Source organism: Ochotona princeps, chromosome 7, assembly GCF_030435755.1.
Source record: "Ochotona princeps isolate mOchPri1 chromosome 7, mOchPri1.hap1, whole genome shotgun sequence".
In the NCBI taxonomy this organism is placed as follows: Eukaryota; Metazoa; Chordata; class Mammalia; order Lagomorpha; family Ochotonidae; genus Ochotona; species Ochotona princeps.
Genome location: NC_080838.1, coordinates 65,092,181 through 65,107,830, shown reverse-complemented (window position 1 = coordinate 65,107,830; position 15,650 = coordinate 65,092,181). Strand labels below are relative to the sequence as shown.

The 15,650-nt window shown below is 41.6% G+C and overlaps 1 protein-coding gene across 1 annotated transcript in view; it reads left to right on the top strand.

Moving 5' to 3' along the window:
* The window catches only part of FRAS1 (Fraser extracellular matrix complex subunit 1), a 277,676-nt gene that overhangs the window by 94,421 nt on the left and 167,605 nt on the right, over positions 1-15,650 (top strand). The window lies entirely within an intron of this gene.

Here is a 15,650-nt window from a genome sequence, read left to right as displayed (position 1 = left end):
GTCATGATTTCTTATACAGGAGACACCATCCCTCCAACCTGGGACTCACCTCATTGCTTCTCCTCAGGTGTTGCTGAATTTTGATGGAATTAAATAGACCCTCTAATAGTACTCTTGTCAATCCTGAAGAAAAAAAAATAGAAATTCATGTTAGTAAAGAGTGAAATTACCATCACAGTAGCTTTGTATGTATTTGACATCTTCATCTGAAGAGAGCAAAATGTATTCTTAAAACAGTCTCTCTGAAGATGAACTGTCTCATCTCTGTTATTTCCTGCTTCTTGCTATGGGGAAGCTTCACAACTAGCCCTAGGCATAATATTTTAGGGAAATTAACCTGAAAGTGAATCAGTTTGCCTCCAGAGGCTAGAGGTTTTTTCTCCTTATATTATAACTCAGATCACAAAGAAGAAAAAAAATTAGGGAAACAGTCTAAAATGTGAATAATGTTTGAATTATTTGTGCTCATGTATCCCTCTAAACAATGTATACATAGCTACAAATGCACCCACATTTGATGTGGCTAATAATAGATGTTCAGAATGCAGGGAAAAAAAGACAATTACCAATTATGAGTTGTCATTTTTCTTGACTGCCTCCTCTGATTTGTAGGGGGAACTCACAGACATTTGCTTTCAGCAGTTCTGAAAGGCTCGAATGAAAGGCATTCTGAGATGCCACTGGGAGTATGTAAAAATTGAGTAACCTAGGATCTGGGATGAGGAGTGCTGGAGTGGTTGATCAGGCTATCGGATTTGTCTTTGTGTAGGAGAGAGGTGTGGTAGTTGGCTAAGTCACAGTACCAACAGCACATGACTAGGTCTGGGGTAGCACAGATACCAACTCTGGTGTGTGGACCAGCACACAGTAAATCCATAGTGGTACTATGGCGTGGCTGGTGGTGTCATGGTAGGAATGATCCATTCCTTTTTGTTTGTGATCTTTGTATTAGATATTCATTCTAATCCCTGAAAAACCAACTGCCAAGTGCAAGGCTGCAGCTGAAAAATGCTAGGATTCAGAACAGAAGCCGAGCCTTGGAGCCTGTGCAAACATTCAGAGGCAGCAAAATGTGGAAGCTCTAAGTCCAGGCTTAAAACTAATTAGCATCTATGGGGTGGGAGTGCACCAGCTGAGTTGCCAGTTATAGTCAGGACTGTCTTAGAGGCTGGGAATATGAGAGATGCTAGTGCCTCTCCTCAGAGGAGAATCTGGCAATGGGAGGGACTGTTACTGCAGTTGGTAAGCTGGAGTCCTGCTCCAGGATGTGAAGAAGTGGCAACCCTGAGAACTAAGATGTTCCTGACATGGTTAAAACAAACTACTGCATATTTACTGAGAAACCACTGAGCACATGGTGGTGAGGTGTTGTGTCAGGGAATACAAATATTTTCCAGACTACTTAAGAGCATGAACTGCAAACACAAGTGCAGTGAACATGTAGTCCAAAATAAATTATAGACAGTAATGCCACAGGCAGTGCAGGCTGCATACGTTGAACAAGGGACAATCATGTGAAATGTGGAAGGTCTCACAGAGGAGGTGAAACCTAAAATGCATCCAGAATAGCAAGGCTTTGTTTGGACAGATGAAGTGCATGGAGGCTCTCTGAGCCTGGGTCTACCAGCAGACAGACATGAAACATATAACGGGAGAGACCATCAAAGCCAGTGAGCCATCCAGCCTGGCTGAAAACTATGATTGCTACTAAAGCATATTAGATCAAGCGGTTGGGGAATTTAAATTGGAATCAGAGTGTAGAGGATTTGCAGGTTTCAGGTCAGAAAGCTTGGGTTGCATCTTGTGGGTAAAAGGGCATGAGATTTGCAGAAGACTATAGTTTGACTAAGCTAGCCTAGAGCAGAGAAACATTAGAGTCCTGGAGAAAAACAGGCAGGTGTTACCCTGCATGTGTTGTGGTGTATTTGATAAACAAATGTTTATATAAGGAAATTTGAAAAACTTAATTTTTAATGGGCTCTGTTCTCTCCAATGTCCACAGCTCTATTTGATAGAAAATTGGGTGATTAGGAGTTGCATTACATTTTTAGGGCTAATAGGGGACTGCAAGAATAGAGAATCATGGGACTGAGCTAGGTGACTCAGGAAATCCCCAGCTCTTGAGAAGCAGGTCTCACAAATATGTGCTGGAAAAAAGTAAATCCTAGCTGTCTTGGGAGTTAAGACTGTTCAGTAACAGTTTCTATACCTGCTGTGTAGAAATCCTTGGTTGAGTGAGGTCTGCTCTGATAGTATTTTTTACAAAAAAGCTTGACCCTTAATATCAACTGCTGCACTTTCTAAGAAGTGTGGTGACCCCAAAGTTTGCTGTTTCACTAACTGTGCCTTTTCTAAGTGCATCCCACTTTTCTCTGTAGTGCTACAATGCATTCATGTCCTCAGTGAAGTGCTTACTAAATCCATGGCGCATGTTGACATAGTGTTGGCCTTTGGGGATACAAAGATGAATTAAAGGGTTGCAGCCAAGAAGTATGCAGCTGAACGCAGTGAGGCAGTTAGGTGTTAGTTCACTAGGGCTGCTGTAACCAAACACCAGACACATTTTACAACAGAAAATCATTATCTCAAAATAAAACTTCTGGAAGTCCAAAGATCAAGATGCAAGGGTCAGCAGGCTGGCAGGCTGGCAGGCTGGCATCCTCGGGCCTCTGTGCATGCCTTACAAATGGCTGCCCTCTCCTTTTCTCCTGCTCTCTGTGTATATGGGACTCTGGTGTCTGTCCTAATCTCCTGTTCTTCTCGGTATACCCATCAGACTGAGTGAGGATCCACCCTGAATGGCCTCGTTTTAATTTAATTAACTCTTTAAAAGCCCTGCACTTAATTATAGGTGCCCCCGAGGTTCTGGTGGTTGGAACCACCATGTATGAATTTTGGAGGGAAATAATTCAGCCAATGATAGGAAATATATGCTTAGTAGGTCATTGCTGTGGAACTGTGTCGGAAAGATTGGAAATGAGCCTATGGGATAAGCCCCCAACCTATACCAGGGTGTGTGTGTGTGTGTGTATGGTGTCTGGAGGTTTTTTGGAATACATCACTACTGAGATAGATTTGCAAGGACAGTAAGAATTAGACTGTTTGAAGGTTTATAGATAGAGGGTTCCAAAATACAGGTGAAAGATTATCTGTTCAGATGTCCATAGACTGAAGTAGAGTTCCAGCCCCAAGTAAAGAAGTGGTGAGACTCAGAAGGATGCAGAGCTGGAGAGGGAAAGCTGTTGCGTGCTCAGTTTCAGAACAGCATCCTTTGTCATCAAGGCTTAGGGACCTCTGTAACTTTTAAAGCAGGAAGTGACATGGTTGTGTTTCTGTGAACAGAAGAATCTCCAGACGATGATTGAGAAGATGATGAAACTGAGCAGGAAGACATTTTGGGAGGGAGATTCAGGAATCCAGGCAAGACGAAAGGGCCTTTGATGAGAACATTGCGGGGGGGGGGTGTTAAAGAAGAGATGGAAGTCATGGTTCCCTGAGGATTCATGATCTATGAGGTGGATCCACAGAGCATTGCTGTTATTGCTATTTCATGTGCAAAATTAGTCCAAGAGTGGCAATTGTATATGGTGCAACCTCATAGAAGCAAGAAAAGTCAGAGATTTCTCAACCCTGGTGGCTCACAGGGAGGAAGATTTGCAGCTGGCTCCCAGGTTTCTGAACGTATGAATCTGAGAGATGGGAGTACAATTTGCCAGGGACAAGTGTCTGAGAGACAGAGAGGGAAACATGTGTTATTAAATTCAAACAAGGATTAAGGGTAACCTGATTACATTCAGAGGGAACTGTCCTGGTTGAGAGTGTGTCTCCAAGAGCTTATCTCCTAGTTTGATTTTACCCTGAACCTAAAAGTCTGGAATTTTCTTTATAATTTTACTTGTTTATCTTAAAAGCAGACTATAAGAGGGACCTCCTCACACACACACACCCCTAGATATCTAGAGATCTTCTATCCACTGGTTCATTCCATAAATGCCCACGATAGCCCAGTCCTGGGCCAGGCCAAATACAGCTCTATCCAGGTCTCCCATGTGGGTGCAGGAACTGAAGTAGTTGGGCTGTCGTTTGCTGTCTTCTCAGGCACATTGGCAGGGAGTTGGATTGAAAGTAGATCAACAAGGATTCAAATCAACACTCTGATATGGGACATAGAACTTATAAGTGACAGCTTAAACCACTGTGCCACAATGGCTGCCTCTGGAATTTTTTAAACTGAAGTATCATATAAGGTCACAAGTAATCTCATGGGATGTTCATGTGCCTCTTAACTCAGAAAAGTGGCAGTGGAAGCCATGTGATGACGGAATCAGAGAATAATCCAGCCTGTGCATTGCTGTCTGTGGAATGTTCTTTCTACACCCTTGAAAAACCCTAACTCACTGGAAGTCTTAGAGAAGTGTTGTCTAGGTTTGGGCCTAATATTTATTTTCTAGGTTCTTGGCTTTTACTTAAAAAACATTTTATTTGAGTACTGACACAGCTTAAGAGAGTGATAAGGTTTATTCAGAGGGTGAGGAATACGGGCATGTGTGGGTCATGTTCAGGGAGAATGAGTTGAAAAGTAAAAGCATAAGGAAGAGAGAGCAAGCTACCTTCTGTCCTGGAATCCATCCATGGGAAGCAAAAGAGCAAGCAGTACTTAAGAGGCCTAGAGCCCAAGTGTGCAAGAGGCTAGACGAACAAAAGCGTAAGCGATGAAGTACACCACGAAGTGAACTCCCCAGCACAGGTGTTTTTAGAGGCATGAAAGGGGGGTGATTATGCAATAATACAATACCTCTCCCCGTCTGGTTCCCTCCACTCCCACCACCCCCATCTCAGGGCCCAGGTAATGATTGGTAAGCATCCTTTGATGCGCAGGTGGGCAAAAAGAATTACACAGGTAGGGGAGGTGTGGCTTCCAAACATGTGACCCTGAAGTAGCTGCCCACATAAGTCCTTAGCAGAAGGGCCTGTTTTTTGCCTTCAGTTATGGCTTCCAGGGTGGTAGGATTTATTCATAGGAATTATTCTTTATCTGAGCTGTAGCTAAGGTCCTCATCAGAGACCTCTTAATTGCACTTACCTGTTTAAAAAAGAAAATTACATTTAATCAATCACACAGACACAAGTAAATACATTCTGGGAACAGGGCCAGTACCCTCAATGTGTTCTCACATATGGAGATGTCACATGTATGGGATCTTTTTCTCTCCAAGAGTATCAAAGCAGGTACATAGCTTGTGAAATTTAGGCCAGGGATGAAGGGTTTCAACAGCAGTATAGGAACCGGAATGAGAGGCAGGAATGCCTTTAATTGCCGCAGACGTGGTTAAATGCTATAGAAAGCCAAGTTTTTTTTTTCTTCATGGGTTTTTAGATTTTGTTTTCTGCTCACATCTCAACAACATTATAAAAAAATATACTCCAAAGCCTGGATACTTTCTCCATTTGTCTTTCTCAGCTAAAAGCTTTCTCCTATCCATAGAAGAGGATGAGGATTAAAAGGAAAAAACACAGATAAAAACCTGAGGGGGAGATGTCCAAATGCAGAGGCTTCTGAAGCAGTGAGTTGGGTTTGTGGAATGCCTGATGGGAGGGCTCCATTCTGTAGTTCTCATGCACAAAGGAGGTAAGATGGAGAAAGCAACACTGCGCATGGCCAGATTGGAAATGTTTGGTTTGGGGCAATGTGTTAGGGTAGGGGAATCCTGGGAAATTGTAATGTGTTCTTTGGGTAGTAATCTTTTAAACACTCACTTTTTAATCACATGTCTGTGGAAGAAAGTAACCTCTAAGGACAAGTGTCATATATTGCTTGAAGAATTTTCCTGTTGTATTTCCTGAAACGCAAGCTTTAAGCAACGCTAAGTGTAGTCACAGTATGCAGAAGTCGTGGATAAAGTTAAGCAGCTTTCTTTATTGCAAGGTTTCTCTATCTTGCAAGTTTCCACAGAACCTTGAATGTGCATTTGTGTATATGAATCTCAAAGATAAGAAAGGCTAGATAACACCTTCCAAATATTTAATGGAAGACTTCCCTATTTATACCCTCTTACAAAGTAGGTTGTAGAACAAGCTCCAGGGATATTTTGAACCGATTATATTATGAACAACTTTTTTGACATCCACTAAAGGTAGAATTAGATTGTGAACCTATGTACAAACTGTGAGCTTATTTCTTTCTTTCCTCTGCCCTCCCTTCCCAAGGGCAGGTAGAGGAGTCACCCACAGATATGTACATGTGCCACCCCCCTTTGCCTGCCAAAGAGCACTGCTCTCTATTTTTCTTCCAAGATGTAGAAAAGACACTTTGAAGCCCTTCCATGATTTTCCCTTTATCTTGCCAACATTTCTGAAAGGACCTTAAAAATTTGCTGAAAAAGTAGAAATGCACAGATTAAGAAAGCAATAGATCTTTATTTTGTGATAAGTTGATATAATAGTGGTGCTGAATCATGGAACAAGAACGAGAGTTCAAGGTAACACACAAGCAAGAATCCAGGGAGGAGTCCTGAATGAGCCAGTGCATCGGCTCCCTACCTACAGATGTGGTGACTTGAAGCCAGAGAAGCAAGAACCATATCTGTTATGCAAGCAATTTCTGCCTTGTGCTAAGATGGCTTGACACTACCCCACATCTTTCTGTAGCTGCTCCAGTGATTGCAAAGGGAATGAAAGGAAAGAGGCACTAACTTTACATGTAGAAGTAACTGCCTTAATCGATCATCAAAATCTTACCATCTGGCTCAATACATCACATTCTTTCCCTTCCAAATTCAGCTTCCTTTTCAAATGTCCTATATTTAATCCCCCTATTGGCAAGCCATTTCTATCACTGACGTAGCACTTGGCATTGACCAACTCATGTTTCTGTAGGTGATCTTTCTGTGGGCATCTGGTAATGGGGGATCATTTGAGGATTTAATAAGTGGAAAGTGCAGCGCTAACTTGAATGCGTTCGGCCATTCACATTCATAGTGATCTTCCCATTAGGTGTTAATCATATCCTGATTTTTCACAAAAAGAAAGTGAAACATAACGCAGGGAGGTCAAGTAATGGGTCCAAAGTAACAAAAGTTGGGCCATCAAGAGCCAAGAGTTGAAACTAGAGAATATCTATCCTTATAAATTAATCATTGGAGAAACAGGGAAAATGAGAAATAGGGGGAAAAAAGGAGTTCACTCCATAAATGCCACAAAGGCCCCTGCCAAGCCAGTGTTGACGTCAGGAGCCAGGAGTATGATCCCAGAATTCATATACTTAATCCTTTTGCTGTCCTGAATACTGAGCACAATTGGATGCATCCATCAGGGGCTCAATAATGATTCCTTACATTAGTGGATTCAAGTTGAATTGGCACAAACAGGTATAAAGAAAGGGGGCTAGGAGTGGCAGTGTCGGTAAAAGCTGCAAGAATTTGCTGATTTTTTTCGCACACTAAGGAAGCTGATTTCCACTGCCATGTGTTCTCATATTCCATTTGTATGTGCATTCTCCTTCTAAATAAGTAAAGCTTAAGCAAAAACACTAATGCATACTAAATTTTAATAATTTGTATAACATGTTCTTTTAATGTAGATATAAATGCATTTTATAGCTGCTCAGCTCCATATTTCTTTTTATTCCTTTCTCTTAAATATTCCTGTAATTATCTTACTTGCATGTGTTGGCAAATAATGGAAGGGACACATGTAACTGTCATCTTTTAATGGCCAATAATCCCTCGGTATCGTTTGTGGAAATAACTATTTTCCTGTTATGGACCTGGATGACAATAAGCAGAAGATAGATTGATTGCTTGGTCCACAGTAAGTTAAGTGTGACTTGCAGAGACATCGCTATGACTAATTATGTTTCTCGTGTTATTTTCAATGAGTAAGCATGGGTGTTGACAGCATTTTTTTAGCATTACAAATATTTTCTGACTTTTCATTTGATCACCTCAGAAAGGTGAGTACTGGGTAACTGCTGATATTTTGCCGGTGGAGTTATAAGTGAACTACTTTACTTAACTAGCGCATAAATGGTGCTCATGCCTTGTGGGTACCTTCCTCTTCTTTCCATCTGGTTCTATTTTCTCTATATATATTTTTTCAGTTTTCTGGTGTTTTCTCTTTCTAAAACACTTGCTTCTTTATATTCCTTATCTTCCTTTTTTGTAATGTGTTTTGTTTTCCCATTTCTCATCTTGTCGCCACATCTCCTGCTGTTTGAACTGTGAATTGCATATCCAATATGTCTGCAAGTTTCAGCGATGGTCTCTTCTTGCTCTCCTGTGTTATTGAAGAGATCACACTGTCTGCGGAGGAATGATTGAATGTTCCCAAGCATTTCTTTTCTTTGAGCTTCTCCTTTCAGAAGAAAAGAATATGACTGAAATTTAAAGTGAAACCTTTCTAAATTAAAACAGAGGAAGAACAATTGATATTTTTCCTTCATCTGACATTTACTAAACACTATCTTACCTAATTTTAATAGTGACAGAAAGACTTTACTTACAATCTTTTGACTCAGCAAGGCTCCCAACAAAGTCAGGATTAGTGTTGGCTTTGTAAGAACTCTGGGCCAGGGTCTGAATTTCAGAGGAGGCTCTTGTGGAGCGCTGGTAAAAGAATTCATCTGGATTTAGACTCCTGGGCTATCCCCCTTGGCACTTAAGAAAGTAAAATGGTAAGGCTACACTTAACCCAATTTTTTATATACTTGTGAATCTCTGTGACTTTCTTGTAACAGGCAAAGACAGTCACTCAGCTGAAAGGTCATTCAGGTCAGTTCTGATTGGGCCCACTGCAAACAAAGAATAATTGAACACTTAGTATATGCCAGCTCTTCCTTTACAGCAATTAACACAGGATGCAACCCTGGTAAGTTCATGCTGTGATTATGGAGACAATACCCCATTTAGCCAAAGTGTCCAACTGCTATGTAGTAGTTCTGGATCTTGAACCCAAACAGTGCCACCCCAGAGGGCAAAGCTCTGACTACTGTGTCCTTGGCCCCTCACCTTACCCTCCACGTGCTATCAAACTTCCTTCAACTCTCCAACAGCTCTGCTTTCTTTTTTTGGTTTGGAAGATTAATATAGTTGACAAAAGAAAGAAGTAACCAGTCTTCACCTCGAAGTCTCACTCTCCTGCACTCCTCTTTTTCCTTCCTTGAAGAAAGGGACTCCCTCATGCCCAGAGACCCAAAGGCCCAGGGCCATCTTCCTATTACCTGATAACTTGGTCTTGCTGCTCAGGTATTTTTCTCTTCCTGTTATACATTTCATTTCATCTTTGACTCCTTGTTTATCTCACTCTTCTCTCTCCCTACCTTCTTTTCTTTAGGACCTTAGAATGTCTTTGTGAGTTTGGGGAGCCATCACACCCCATTGATAGCATGCGCTAAATATAAGTCCTTCATCTTGACTTCTGCAGCCCCTGAGCTCCTCTGTTCACCACCACACACTTTCCCTGCTATGTGCCTGTAAACCATTGCATGGTCTTCCCTCCTAACACAGATGTCTTCAGCTGGCACTATTTGCAAATATCCAATAGGCATCTAAACACAGGCCTGATGAGGGACAGTTACAGGTGCTAAGTATTCTATCCACTTCCAAGTGCACCTAATGTGCTTGTGATGAGAACCTAATCGACTGACAGGACATTATTAAGAATCTTGCTGTGTCTCTAAATGTGTCTTTTTAGGTCATTATTTATCAGCTAAGGAGTCACTGCCCATAAAAACAACTTGCAAAGTCATTGCTTAGACAGTATATATTGACTTTCATATCACCAAGCTTGTTTTACTTGGCTTTGAAGATGTGAAATAAGTCACTTCACCGATGTGTTCTTCCATCCATCATGGCTGTGAGGGATCCTCACTGATCCTCGAAGCCAAGCCTTTGTGATTTGAGGAAAGCATCACTCAGGGATGGCCACTTGTAATTGCCTTACCACTGCAAGGTGACAAATCAGAGGCTGCTGAGTCAGTGTTAATTTTTCATCTGTTCAAATTTTTAGCATGTCTACATGCTGTGCATACTTAACAACCAAATGAAATCTTTTACTGGTTGCAAACAAGAAAGTTTATTTAATTTTTTTTCCTGGAGGTAATCCTATTTTTCCAGGCTTTTCTGCAATATGCTCATTAACTTACTTTATTTCAAGTGTGAATGTTCTGTGCAGACTGGCAAGGAGGCATGTATGCAGATAACTGGAATTCCATCTGCCCCAATGCCCCTCTCACTTGCTGAATAAATACATGCTTATTCTGCACCACTAATCTGAAACAGCCTAAGCGTGAATCTATGCTGGGTTTTTCTTCTTTCTGTGTCATTCCTGATGAGTCTTAATTTGAAGATTCCTCACTATAATTGCAGTCATGACAAGTAAGGGTTTCTGTACTGAGGGCGACAGCAGCATCTGGGAAACGGCCTGCAGGTACCATGTATGCCATGTCTAAGCAGTTAATGGATATGAACTTGCCATCTAAACATATTTGAGGTCAACCTCCATTTTTTGATTATAGGCAAGAAGATCAGATGTGAATGCCTCACTGCACAGATGGGGCTTTTAGGATGTGTTGTTAATCCTTGCAGAGGCACCTAGATTGCTGGGTGGGAAGCTCCATTCCTCTATGTTAGTGACTGCAGTGCTGGTGCAGATTAAACAGTGAGGATTAAATTGACTTCCTGTGGTATATCCTGTGAAATTGTTTCAAAATATCACCTTTGGACAAGAACAGGAATGGAAGGTGGAATAAGAGGTTTGACAGGGGAATCTGGTCCGGGGTTGCTGATACCTGAGGCTACTGCCTCAGTCCCAATTATGGACCTGATATTTGAAAGATGTTTCCTTACAGTGTGAGGCCAGCGAGGGTGTGAATTTATTTTTATTAGACAGTTACCACCCACCAAGAATAGGACCTCCAAAGTGACTGACTGCATAGTAGAATTTGCTGTGTACGAAGTGACTTGTGTCAGAGCTGTTGGCTGGAGAATGGGCTCACAGCATCTCATGACTATCTGTAGATTGTGTAATTAAAACATTTGACTGGCCATGGGGATAGTCCTATCTTTATTACCCCAGATGATAAATGACAGGGCAGTTGCAAATGATCACACAGGTGGCCGAGCCGTGCCCCCTTCCATCAGCCTAAAGCAGGCTGTGAAAACCAGCTGCTGCAACTCACCTTGACCTTTTCAGCGGCCTCCAAATTCTCCACAATTGCCTAGAATTTCTGCAAGAGTGATGTTTTCCTTTCATTCAGCAACCATGTGATAGCCACCTACTATGCACTACTGATCTGGCCTAATTCTGTTTTGTTTTCTTTTTTAAAGAAGTTCTGGGAACTGACATTTCTGATCATGTCTCTGAGGCAAACCGCAAGTAGTATTTTCCCTTCCTTTTAAGCTACAATGGATTTCGTGTACCTGCATTGTAGTTTTCTTAACATGCTGAATCCTGTGTTAGCCCCTTGAGAACAGTCAGCAATGGAATGCTACTTGCAGAGAGGGGACTTGTGTGGGTACGATGGATGGAAGGAGGGGAAAGAGCAAGAGGATCTATCTCAAAGCACCCTCCCCCAGCGGAGCTCTCACCTGGAGTCGCTGAATGTCAGCACTTACTTGGATTTTTGGTTTTCTGCCATTACGATTACATATTGCACAAACATTTGTCATTTAAATCTTCAGTGGAAGCACAAACCTCAGTAAATAGAACACACACACACACACACACACAGAAACTTTCCTCCATTCCTTGAGAGAGCCTGCCGAGCTCAGCTGCTGAGACTTTTCAACCCCAGCTCTCCTTTTTCTTAAGAACTTCTACTCTTCCCTGCCCAGCTCCTCTGGCAGAGAACTCCCACTCAGCCATCTTCTGGAGGTCATTTCTGCTCATGGAGCTGAATGGTGCTCCTTCTATCTACTCGGCACCCCATTCCTGGGATTGAACACATATAACAGTCCTTCACTCCGCATCCTCCGTCTATTCGTGTTGCTCAGCCCACTGTGCCACCATTTGCAGTGCCCTGTGACACAGGGCAAAATTGGGAGACAGCCATCTTTCTGGCAAGCAGTACAAGTCACATTCATGCTAACGTTAGGTTTTCTAAGAGTCCATGGACTGCTTCCAACTTATTCTACAAGAAGGGAAGTAGTAGCAAAGTTAATAATCTGAACTGGAAGAGCTTTTCCCTGGCCTGGGGTAGGGATACAGAGTGCAAAGGGGTTGTGTGGATGCAGGAAGAGTTCTTATTTCCAAGGAACATTTATGACTTTTGTTATGTTGTATGCGTGTGCTCTGTACTCTATACAAGCTTCTCTCTGGAGGTGATTTTGACAACTTTGTCTAGGATTTCCTGATAGCTCCATACCTCCAGGTCCACAAAAAGATAAGGAAAGAACTCTTTGCTGATTTTAGATTATTATTCAGTTACAGATATTAAATGATTAGTTCCAAGTATAAACCCAAGGTCATTTTCCCAAACCAGGATAAAAGCTTCCTCAGCATAATAGACATTTAAATATGTTTGTTGTTTGGAAAAAGTATTTTTAAATGCTTCACCTAATTTATAATGAAAAATACACATTAAAACAGTAACACTGATTTTCAACAATAATATTGGTCAAGATTCTTTTGCTATTTTAAATAATTTCCTAGTATAGGTAAAGTTGTGGTAAAACAATCTCATGAATGACTTTGGGGAATATAAATTGATAAAAACTCTCTGGAAGGAAACTTTATCAACACTTCTACACTGCTTCTTCATGCCTGTAGTGATGGTTACAAGTGTACACTCTAGAGTCAGTTAGTGAATGCTATTCTTTTTTTTCTTTTATTATTATTTTCCATGATATTGTTCTGTAGGTATAGGGATTCCCCCCTCCATCTCCTTTCCCATGGCTTACTTTGTAGTTCGAAAAATGAAGCCTAACGATCCATGTTTGAATTTTATCCCTCTCTTCTGTGCAGATCATAGTAGCCTCCTGGATATGATCGTGGAGCCCACCTACACGTGGTAACCAGTGGGATGGAACAGGCCATTGGCAGCTGGCAGTGCTGTAGTCTGCCCTCAGGGACTGTCCTTCCCTGGTGCTAAGTCAGAACATTGCTATTAATCCAGGAGCTCTTACTGCTCTGATTTTTGGCTTATTTCCCCATATATCATCAATCATGTTGAGGTCTCCCAAGGAATTCTTTTCCACAAAGAGATCTTGGCTTTGAGCCTGTGAAGATGAAGGTAGTTTCTAGGTTTTAAGAATGTATTACTCTTTTTGGCTTGATTAATAAAAATCAGTCAGCCAATCTTCATAGCAGGATTTTGGAACATCCTGATTTAATCGGTCTTGTTGGAGACTTGTGTGTGAAAGAATGGGGTAGGAGGCTTTACATGAATAGATATTCAGTATACCTTTTAAAATCCTGCAACGAATGCAGCAGTGAACAAAAATCCCTTGGAGATCATGCTTTCCAAATTTGAGCACTTAAAATCTTGTGTGATAGGGAACTATAAACTCACTTGCACTCATGGGATGCTTTGGGCAACTCTACACTTGATTGTTTTGTATTTTCAGGTGGCATTTGTTGGTTTTTCTTGTTCCTTTGGGAACTCTCATCATAATATGACATGTATGGGGATTGATCAGGTGCCTTCTTGGTGCTTAAGTGAAGGAGCCGAAGAAGGCAGAAACCTTGACTGACCTCAGGATCTTGGCAACTTTGCACATTTTTCATAGAGCTTCTGCTATTCATTTCCCCACATCTCACCCAAACAACCATATCTGGCTTAATACCTTTAGAAACTTGAGTGAGAGGAAGGAAGAAATTATTGTCTAATTGTTCTTTAGTCAATTAAGGACAAGAAATGAAGACCAGCCATGAGAGATCAGCAGGACAAATTGTCAAATCATACTAACGAGGGAAACAGGATTGCAAAGAAGAGGCTGATAAAAACACCGCAGTTGTGCAGATGTCAGGTCAGGTCTTTACAGATGGCACAGAAATTGTGTATTCAGAAGGTATCAAGGGAACTTTTCTTGAGCAATGCCATGGTAGTATTGTGGAGGATAATGTATATATCAGTGAGGTGACAGGTTGGTAAGGAAAGAGGTTGGATGGTGAAGGGTAGTCAAGAGATCAGGTGTGTGTGGAGAATATCTCAGGGGCAAGAAGTGGTACAAAGCCTGGTTGGAGGCTTATGCCAAGGCGTGAAGAAGGGAGATGGGGAAGATGAGGTAGGATAATGTTGCCAATGGATCAAAAATGTCAGTGAAGGGATTTCCTTAAAAAAATCCCTGAATTTCCCTTTGCAGCCCTGGTTGGGATGTCATGAGATAAAATAGGCAAAGATAAAATGGTAAGAGTTTGAGAAGAATCCAAGCTGTTGTGCTACATGGACTGGAAGGACATGAAAGGGTAGAAAGGAGACATGCTGTTTGGAAACACAGTCAAGGTTTCAGAGCACCTGCTGTAGGAATGGGAGACATATCTGGAACCTAGCTCCAGCTTCTTGTAGAAGTGACTGCTACACCTTACCGTCCTTGTTTGAACAGAGTCTAGAGAGCCCCGAGATCAGACAAATTCATAAGTACTTGTTTATTGTGCTTACAAAATACTACAGAGGTCTGCTTTTTCTTCAAAGCATTTTCATTTCTCTAATTGCACACTGGAAAAAGCTTCAGTTAAATATGACAGGTCTTTAGACTGCAGCGCCTGTGAGCCTTGTTGGTACTTGCCTGTACCCAAGATGCTCTGTCTGCACTTGCCTGAGAGAGACCAAGCCTTGACCCCTCCAATAATTGAACGTTGGGTCAACACTGTTTCCTGGGTTTCTAATCTTGAAATTTATCCATGCTTTAAGCTAATCAGAAAGCACTATCACTTTCATTTGCTCTAGTAGCATTTTGAAGCTTTTTGAATTTTCCTTTGCATACCTAGGATTATGTGCTTGGCACTGGGAGGAGGGCACAGGAGGGGAGAATACAATGCTTACACTGTGTGCAAGTTATATACCAACTCGGGGGGAAATAGCCTCCTTATCATATTTCCTTGAATGCATCCATGATTTCCTTTATAATTTACTGAACAGCTGTAATGACAGTTAATTTGTCTATTAGGGTATCATGAATGATTCCTGATAGTGGCAAAAGGTTGCTTGCCATTTGATACCTCCACGGTTCAGAAAAGGGTCAAGGGGTGCTAAAAGACTCAGCATTTTGGAGGGACAACCTTGGCTTCCTGCTGGGTGTGGCCATCAAGTTCCTAGATGGGTCCTTATGTGGATGAGTGGGCTTTGCAAGTGTGAGTGAGATCTGCTTCCTGCAGAGGGAGCAGGTCCAGATGATCAGCAATTAAGAACGCATCACTCCATGCACAGAGAAAAGCCTGACTAACAAGACTTGGGAGCAGGCCGCTGGCTGTACTGCCATGGATGTTTATTGATTACAGTCTTGCTAGAAACCAGTCACTCTCTACAAGACCTCTAGATTAAGCGAAATCTCTGGGACCTGAGCTGTACATCATCATTAAATACAAACAGGTGTTGGAATACCAAGGGGGAGGATAGCATGACTCTATAAGCCAGAACTCTTCCTAGATCCTTACTATATTTTCATGTTGCTGATTAATTCAAAATTTGTACATTTTTTGTCTTTGGAATGAAT